Raw genomic sequence first — 10,571 nt, forward strand, 5'->3', positions numbered from 1 at the left:
TCTACCTTATAAGATTACTATCCATTGGTGTCCCTTTAGAAAGCCTCCTTAATAAGAGCAGTAAGTAACTTACAGGCTGGTAAAAGCCATTTTTCAACGAGCTAAATCATGACAATAAAAATAAATTCTTACATGGTTGGTGAAGTATACTGTTTATAGTAAGACAGATGCTTTCTCCAGCTTATTTTAAAAAAAGAGCAGCATTTTTTGTTTGTTTCTATTGATGAGTGTATCCAACCGTAAAAGATGCATTTTCTTGTATTTACCATTTCATTCTGATGATCATCACCAACACAGTGAACTGGGAAATGCAATTTCTAATTTGAATATTTTTGAGAGCAAATTAAAAACAAAGTTTGATCGTTTTTTAGGTCATTGAGATAAAAGGAAAAATACAGCTTACAAAAATACTTCATTAAGCAAAAAGATAGAAAGTATAATCGACAGTCACTGAAACTAGAAGCTTACCAGTAATCAGACTACATTACACAAGAGTAAATGAAGTAACTCTGTAGATTTTCAATCTGAGAATACATAGCCAGAAGACAGTGATTTAAACTGAGGGTCGTTAACAGCTTTGTAGTATAGCTACTACAAAGAGGTATTTTTGTGATGATCCCTTTGAAGTTGTGATCCAGCTATCAAACATTTTGAAGATATTGTTCATGTGAAAAATAAAATCATCTAAAGCAAAATCAGCAGGAAATTCAAACATCAAAATTTTTTTGGCTAAAAACTTTATAGACATGACAATTTTGTTGTCTGAATTCTTCTGTGTTACCAATTCTCAGAAAATATATTATTTCAAGTAGAAATCATCAGGTATAATCATAAAGGGAAAATATGTCAATATTTCCTTATAACATTCAACTGAGACTTTTAACAGCAAAATTGTATTTATCCATAGCAATGAATGGTGATTTAGGGAAAGATTACACAGAAAATCCAAGGATAAACTGAAAGCTATTTGCAACCATTCAAAATACTTTGGATAATTATATGTATAAATTGTACACTAATATTAATTTAATTTGCACCTTGCCTATGAGGGAGATAGTGTTTAACAACTGAAACGCAAATAATGACTTCTTCACAAAGTGGAACTACGCAATATCTTTAATTTATAGAGATGTGTGTGTGCTTGATAAGCAGTACACATTTTCTTAGGAATTCCAAGTTAGTACTTAGAAAATCGGTGAGCCTGTTTCTACGAAGTGCACTGGTACTTCATGCGGACTACAGGAGAATATAGAGAATTAATACTAGTAATACATGTCTCTTTCTTCTTCTTCTTCTTTTTTAAGCATCTAAAGGCTTGTTTTATTTTAATGGCTGATCTGTGTAATCACAGAGCCCAGTATGTACAGACAAGGGGGGAGATTTTATTTCTTGGTCTCTTCCTCCTTGGGCAGAGTCTTGATGATCTTCTTCTTGCCCTGGAGGCCTCTTCACTGCGCTTGCGTGCTTCCTTGGTCATAGACCTGCAGGGCATCAGCCTGGCAGCCAGGAGCTTCTTGCAGGCCTTGTCTGCCTTCAGCTTGTGGCTGTGTTCCATGAGAATCCGCTTGTTTTTGAACTCATTCCCCTGCACCTTCAGGTACAGGCTGTGATACATGTGGCGTGATCTTCTTAGATTCTCGGTGCCTTCTGAGCAGCTGGCGCAGAATCCCCTGTCTCCTCACCCACTTGACCTTCTCTGGCATTTGGGCACTGGCTGTGCTCTTCTGCTCACCTATGCGCATGTGCCTGCCCTTCTGGGGGGCCAAGGTGTTTTTCTAGCATTGAGCTCAGAAATAGGCACAGGGTAAGCATGATCAGCCCATCTTTGATCAGCTTCCAATCTGCTGATGGGATTTCACTGGCAATTTCATTGGGTCTTACTGGGGTACAACCAGACCTTCATTTTGCCACAGAGGACAATAGAGGGCAAGCCTCTTCTGAAGCCTGAGCATACTCATGGCTGGGGCTGCAGCAACCAAAGATACATACCACTTTGTAGAGGTTTTAAGATCTCTGACAGCCAGAAATATTGTCTCTTTCTTAGACAGTTCTGAATGCTAACATTTGTGGATATAAAATAATTTTTATTTATTTTCGAATGTCCTAATATCTTAAATCCATAGTCATCAGAGACAGAGAAAACTGGTTTGAATATGCCAGTTGGAGTTAAGAAGACATGACCAGCAATAAAAGATTTTCTAGAAATAATAAAACAGTAATTACAATATACGAGTGTAGGGGCAGGAAGACTCCACCACTGTCCTCTCAGGGTCTCGGCTGGGTCTGATAATTAAATTGATGTAAAACAGATTCACAGGAGAAAAGCACATAAAATTATTTAATAGAAGTTTCATGTGGCATCAGCGCCCTTATAAAGAAATGAAAACCTCAAACAAGCAGTCAGAGTCAGTTACCTATAAACTGAATTAAACAAAGAATGGTAAAAACTCAAAGTCTAGCAGAAGACAAGAAATAGCTAAGATCAGAGCAGAACTGAAGGAGATAGAGACACAAAAAACCCTTCAAAAAATCTATAAATCCAGTAGCTGGTTTTTTGAGAAGATCAACAAAATAGACAGACCACTAGCCAGATTAATAAAAAAGAAAAGAGAGAGTAACCAAATTGATGCAATAAAAAATGATAAAGGGGATATCACCACAGATTCCACAGAAATTCAAACAATCATCAGAGATTATTACAAACAACTCTATGCACATAAACTAGTAAACCTGGAAGAAATGGATAAATTCCTGGACACTTGCCTCTTCCCAAGCCTAAACCAGGAAGAAGCTGAAACCCTGAAGAGACCCATAACAAAGTCTGAAGTTGAGGCAGCAATTAAGAGCTTACCACCCAAAAAAAGCCCGGGTCCAGACAGGTTCACAGCCGAATTCTACCAGACATACAAAGAGGAGCTGGTACCATTCCTTCTGAAACTATTCCAAATAATACAAAAAGAGGAAATTCTTCCCAAATCATTTTATGAGACCAACATCATCCTGATTCCAAAACCGGGCAGAGACTCAACAAAAAAGAAAACTTCAGGCCAATATCCATGATGAACATAGATGCAAAAATCTTCAATAAAATACTGTCAAGCCGATTGCAACAGCACATCAAAAAGCTTATCCACCATGATCAAGTAAGCTTCATCCCGGGGATGCAAGGTTGGTTCAACATATGCAAGTCTATAAACATAATTATTCACATAAACAGAACCAAAGACAAAAACCACATGATTATCTTAATTGATGCAGAGAAGGCCTTTGACAAAATTCAACATCCCTTTATGCTAAAAACCCTCAATAAGCTAGGTATTGATGGAACCTATCTCAAAATAATAAAAGCTATTTATGACAAACCAACAGCCGATATCATACTGAATGGGCAAAAACTGAAAGCATTCCCCTTGAAATGTGGCACTAGACAAGGATGCCTTCTCTCACCACTCCTATTCAATATAGTACTAGAAGTTCTAGCCAGAGCAATCAGGCAAGAAAAAAGAAATAAAGAGTATTCAAATAGGAAAGGGAGAAGTCAAATTGTCTCTATTTGCAGAAGACATGATTGTATATCTAGAAGACCCCATCATCTCAGCCCAAAATCTCCTGAAACTGATAAGCAAGTTCAGCAAAGTCTCAGGATACAAAATCAATGTGCAAAAGTCACATGCATTCCTATACACCAATAACAGACTTAAAGAGAGCCAAATCAAAAACAAACTTCCATTCACAATTGCCACAAAGAGAATAAAATACCTAGGAATACAACTAACAAGGAACGTAAAGGACCTCTTCAAGGAGAATTACAAGCCACTGCTCAACGAAATAAGAGAGGACACAAACAGATGGAGAAACATTCCATGTTCATAGTTAGGAAGGGTCAATATCGTGAAAATGGCCATACTGCCCAAAGTAATTTACAGATTCAATGCTATCCCCATCAAGCTACCAATGACCACCTCCACAGAACTGGAAAAAACCACCTTAAACTTCATACGAAACCAAAAGAGAGCCTGCATAGCCAAGTCAATTCTAAGCAAAAAGAGCAAAGCAGGAGGCATCACACTACCGGACTTCAAACTATACTACAGGGCTACAGTAATCAAAACAGCATGGTACTGGTACCAAAACAGAGATATAGACCAATGGAACAGAACAGAGGTCTTGGAGGCAACACAACATATCTACAACCATCTGATCTTTGACAAGCCAGACAAAAACAAGCAATGGGGAAAGAATTCCCTGTTTAATAAATGGTGTTGGGAAAACTGGCTAGCCATGTGCAAAAAGCAGAAACTGGACCCCTTCCTGACACTTTACACTAAAATTAACTCCAGATGGATTAAAGACTTAAACATAAGACCTAACACCATAAAAATCCTAGAAGAAAATCTAGGCAAAACCATTCAGGACATAGGCGTAGGCAAGGACTTCATGACGAAAACAACAAAAGCATTGACAACAAAAGCCAAAATAGACAAATGGGACCTAATCAAACTCCACAGCTTCTGCACAGCAAAAGAAACAGTCATTAGAGTGAATCGGCAACCAACAGAATGGGAAAAAATTTTTGCAGTCTAACCATCTGACAAAGGGCTGATATCCAGAATTTACAAAGAACTAAAACAGATTTACAAGAAAAAAACTAACAAGTGCATTCAAAAGTGGGCAAAGGATATGAACAGATACTTTACAAAAGAAGACATACATGAGGCCAACAAACATATGAAAAAATGCTCATCACTGGTCATCAGAGAAATGCAAATCAAAACAACATTGAGATACCATCTCACGCCAGTTAGAATGGCGATCATTAAAAAATCTGGAAACAACAGATACTGGAGAGGTTGTGGAGAAATAGGAACACTTTTACACTGTTGGTGGGAGTGTAAATTAGTTCAACCATTGTGGAAGACAGTGTGGCGGTTCCTCAAGGACCTAGAAATACAAATTCCATTTGACCCAGCAATCCCATTACTGGGTATATATCCAAAGGATTATAAATCGTTCTACTATAAGGACACGTGCACACAAATGTTCACTGCAGCAATGTTTACAATAGCAAAGACCTGGAACCAACCCAAATGCCCATCGATGATAGACTGGACAGGGAAAATGTGGCATATATACACCATGTAATATTATGCAGCCATCAAAAACGATGAGTTTGGGTCCTTTGTAGGGACATGGATGAAGCTGGAAACCATCATTCTCAGCAAACTGACAGTAGAGCAGAAGATCAAACACCACATGTTCTCACTCATAGTCAGGTGTTGAACAATGAGAACACATGGACACAGGGAGGGGAGCACTACACACTGGGGTCAGTTGGGGGGAAATAGGGGAGGGACGGTGGGGGGTGGGGAGCTGGGGAGAGATAGCAAGGGGAGAGATGCCAGATGTAGGTGATGGGGAGGAAGGCAGCAAATCACATTGTCGTAAACTGACAATCTGATAAAACAAAGGGGCTTAGGTTAGGGTCTTGGACAGATGAGGGTTCATTTAACAAGGCTTGGTGTCGTACAGAATTCTTTAGCCTCACCTTCCCATCCTTGATGATAGAACTGTTACCTTTTTTCTAGTATAGGAAGGATACCATCAACATAAGAATTTTATCTTTTACTTTTAAGACACAGAACGAATCTCAGAGTGAGCTTCTTATGCCTGTTGTTCTTCAAGTTCCTTTAATTTAAATAACCAATAACCAAGGTGGCATATTTTTAATTAAAATATTAAGTTTATAATTGATACATAATGATTCTACATGTTTATATGGTCCAATGCAGTGTTTCTTTTTTTCAGAAATATGTGTTGTATAATTCAAAGGAATGTTAAATTTTATTTATTAACTGAGATTCAGGAGTAACACATGCATGTTGGTTACATGGGTATATTGTATAATGGTGGGGATTGGGCTACCAGTGTAGCCATCATTCGAATATTGAACATTTTACTCAAGAAGTAATTTTTCAACCTTCACTCTCTCTCCTATGCTCCCCACTTTTGGATTTCCCAGCGTCTATTATCTGCATCTTAATGTCCGTATGGACCCATTGTTTAGCTCCTACTTAAAGAGAGAAGATGCCATACTAGATTTTCTACTTCTGAGTTAGTTCACCCAATATAATGTCCACCAGTTCCATCCATGTTCCTGCCACAGACATGATTTCATTATTTTTCATGACTCCACTGTTGTAATGTTTTAACATATGTATACATGGTATAATGATCAAATTTGGGTAATTATTACACTCATCACTTTCAACATTTATATTTCTTTGTGGTAACAATATGCAAAAATTTCTATCTATCTTAAAATGTATAATGAATAGTTATTTGCCATAGCAGGTGGCATATTTTTACCTTCTTCATTGAGCAAAACACAATACTCTTGTTTTTCCAGGATTTTCTAGCAGTAATGTTGAAATACTAATATTCAGGAATGTATTGTTAAAAAGTGAGGTATAGCTATCACTTCATCTGCATTCCATAATCAAAAGCTCCACCTGAGAAAGCTCCATGGTCCAGAATGTTTCTTCATCTACTGGAGTCTCTCCAGGGATGATTACCAGAGGATGAGATTTTTGTCGAGATAAATCATCCTAGAGGAAAATGAGTCAAGCTCTATGATAATGGTTCTGGCTTTGAAAGAATCAGGGAAGGATGTGAAGGAATCTAGATTAGGGGAAAAAAGTTAACCAAGTTGGAAGGATGGTATGGGAGTTAGAGTTACAAGCCTCTCCTCTAATTCTCCCCACTGTTTCCCTTATCACACTCTGAAATCTCATATTCTTTTCCCATTTCTCTTCTCCCTGCAGTCATTCTAAATCTGCTAGAAGTAACAGTGGGGCCAAACTGGATTTGGAGAAATACAAGTTATTAATAAATACAAAAGCAATGTTTACCTTCACTAGCTACCTTACATAAATAAATGATTTTGAAAATTGGACAATTTAAAAAATGGGGTTAAAGTGTACTCCAAAAATTTTAATTTTGTTTCCTTCTAATTTTTAAGGCAGAATAAAGCTCACTATACAGGTCTAAAATACAGATGATTTGGATTTCGAATGTAATAGTGGAAAAATTTTATTACACCAACAACATACTTGTATTTTACTGTTTTGAAAGTTATCGTATGCCAGAATAGCCATCACCATGTTACAAAAACTCCACTGAGCTAAAACTAATCAGCAATATAGTTAAACATGTTTTGTAAGATTAGACAAACTTGTTTATATACACAACTAATTCACAAAATTATTTTCAGTATCAAGGAATAACAAAAAGCAATGGCTTTGGATTGTGTTATGTTAATCAAGACTAAAAATTTTGAAAGTCTAAATGAGAAAAGAATCTCAAGGTGTCCAGTGTTCTAAAATGATTCTTAGCTATTAAAAAAACAAGCCACTTTCCTGTCTCAAAGATCACAAATTACTCGTGCACTACCCTATTCAGTTCAGGAGATCAAAAGGAGCAAGTAACTCAGCATGTCTTGCACTCCATTTGCTCTCTTAATAGAAAATAGCTCACAAAAGCTTAGGTAACTTTTGTAAAATTTTCTCGGTATTCTGCGGACATGGAGCAGAATTACTGTACAGTAATTGACATGAAAATAAACAGAAGATATCTTTATTTTTTAATGTTATGACTTTCGTCTGTTTTCTGAAAGTATAGAAAATTAAGAAAAAAAGCAAACCGTCAGTTGGGCACAGTGGCTTATGCCTGTAATCGCAGCACTTTGGGAGCCCGAGGCGGGCAGATCACAAGGTCAAGAGATTGAGACCATCCTGGCCAAACATGGTGAAACCCCATCTCTACTAAAAATACAAAAGTTAGCGGCACTTGGCGACACCTGCCTGTAGTCCCAGCTACTCAGGAGGCTGAGGTAGAAGAATTGCTTGAACCTGGGAGGTGGAGGAGGTTGCAGTGTAATAATGGTCCACCAGGACATGCAATATGTTGATGTTTAATGGCTGAATAGAAGCCCTGTAAATTCTAGAGCATCTTGGCCTTCATAAACATATTACTGCTCTATGTCAGACACTGTAGGGGTTTTAAGAATACAACAATGAATTACACATGGTTCCCCTATTAAGAGAACAAGTAACCTTGTGGAAGAAATTAACAGGGTAGGCTGATAAAATCTGTAATGGAGGATGTTTATGAATTTAAATGTATAGAAAAAGGAATAACTAATGCCCCAGGAGAAATAAAGTTGGGTCACACAATGGACATCTGTTACAGGTCTTCAGAAATATGTAGGACTTTATTAAATAAAGGAAGAAAATAAAATTTTCCCCACTAGTAAAATCTAAAAGGAAAAATAAATGTATTAGAAGTGTTAATCTACTGAGCATGATTGACAGCTGGTGCTGAATTCAAGTATTAGGACTGGTAATTATCAATGGCATTACTCTCCCAAACAAGACTGATCAATGTTTCTCCTGAGTTTGGCACTTTTTAAAGGCTATGGGGTAATATAATATAATAATATCATGAGGTAATATAATGTGTATATGCAAAGAACTTCTAAAGTAAATATTTTGTCAGAAAATACATTAATGAAACACACAGCCATTAAATAATCATATGAATAAATATGTTGTGTGTATGTGTATATATATATATATATATATATATACATATGCAAAGAACTTCTCAGGTAAATATTTTGTCAGAAAATACGTTAATGAAACACACAGCCATTAAATAATCATATAAATAAATATGTTGTGTGTGTGTGTGTGTGTGTGTGTGTATATATATATATATATATATATAGAGTTACCTAATGAAATAAAAGAAAAAAGTTACAAATTGATATGTGTTACATGATCTAATTTCTCAAAAAATCAAAACAAAAATTAAAAAATCCTGAACACATATGTAAAAAACATTAGTATAAATATACTCCGTAGGGCGATTTTGAAGTAATGACATTATGGATACTTTTTTCCTACTATATGCATTTTTAAAAATTATTCTATAACTAACATGAGTTGTTTATTAAATATATACATAAATTTAAAAAGAAAACTACATTAGTTTTACATGTCTGAATAGGAAGCATAAAATATTATAATTAAAGCAGAGTCTGAAGTATAAGAGCAAGCCATTTTAATAAAAATAAATTAAATAAAGACATTATGTGTCTTAAATTATCCTATAGAGTTGATATGGATTCTTGAACTAGGTTTAGAGATCGCTTTATGAAAATTTAATGGCTTTAGCACATTATGCAAAGTAGTTTTTTTGCAAGTTCATCTACATTTACCATCCAAATTAACTCCATGCCATCAAAAATGTTAATTAAATTTCTTATGACTCAGTTTCCTTCTATTGCAATTATGAATAATATATCAAAACCACTCTACAGCTCTGCTGTGAGGACAGAATATAATTATGGTTATAATTTATACATATTCCTTGGAGTGTGTCCCTACCTCTTTCTCAAAATGCACAGTTCTCCTGGCAACAAGGTGTCCTCTCTGGAGAAACTAAAATGTCTAAAATATCGATTCTTTAATGTTACACCTTGAAGAATGCTAGGGACTCTCAATAGATTTATCAGCATTCTTCCACAGTAGTAAGACAATTTCTTTACTATTTATAGCTTTAACACAAGTGAATAACTCTAGCTGTGAGCTTCTTGATGAACAATTAAAGTACTTGGCTTCATTTGCTTCCTAATCATTACTGGCACAAGCCAGGCAGAAAGCATAAACATAGTTTAAATGTTTGCTGTCCATATATCCATGTCATAAAGGAGGGACAAACTAGAGGACGACTAAGTCTAGGTTTAAAACATAATTGATGCAAAAAAAATAAGCTGGGATATGAATTCAGATATAAAAACTGGAAGCAGTGCCTCACTGTTTGGAAGAAACAGTTTCTGGCTTAACCAGAAACTAAGGAATGTACATTAATTCTTAAAGAGGAAGCCTCTATTTTAGTATGTTTTGATAAGAGCAGATGAAAATAAATCTTTAAGAACTAAAGTGATTAGAACTACTTGATAGAATCTAGTACTGGAAATACTACCAAGTAGTTCTAATTAGGAGACTCACATCTAACAGAAGACACTGGTAATTGTAGAAGACCAAAGTGTTCTGTTAATAGTATCTCTTAAATAAATATTTCTTAAATCTGTCTTCTGACTCTGCCTTCTTTTAAACTATCACAATCTCTGCCATGAACAAGTACAATAGATACCTCTCTGGTCTCTCTTTTCTTATCCCAATCTCATTGCATTACCTACACTGCAGTCAGTATCCTAAAATATGCAAACTCTTATCATGTTGCTATGCTTGTTGAATCTCTCTAACAGTTTCTTGTAACTTCTAAAATGAAGACTAAAAAAACCCCACCCCACCACTATTTGCAACCTACTTTCTGAAAGTGGCCCAATTGTCTCATAGAACTGATATTTAGAGTTTTTTGAATAAATATAGAAAATGACTCGACTACTCTTAAAACATGAAATTTATATTTGTCATATTTGAGTTCCTGCCTCAGGATACTGACCCCTCCTCAGGCGAGGAACTGAAACCAGATCACCAGATTCAGAC

The 10,571-nt window shown here is 35.9% G+C and overlaps 1 pseudogene; it reads right to left on the reverse strand.

Annotated features, from left to right (window-relative positions):
- Nucleotides 1–1,308: 1,308 nt before the first annotated feature.
- On the reverse strand, nt 1,309–1,742 carry LOC116565133 (annotated as a pseudogene).
- Between the last annotated feature and the right edge of the window lie 8,829 nt (nt 1,743–10,571).

Source organism: Sapajus apella, unplaced genomic scaffold (genome assembly GCF_009761245.1).
Source record: "Sapajus apella isolate SASKATOON/1434 unplaced genomic scaffold, GSC_monkey_1.0 scaffold39, whole genome shotgun sequence".
Classification (NCBI taxonomy): domain Eukaryota; kingdom Metazoa; phylum Chordata; class Mammalia; order Primates; family Cebidae; genus Sapajus; species Sapajus apella.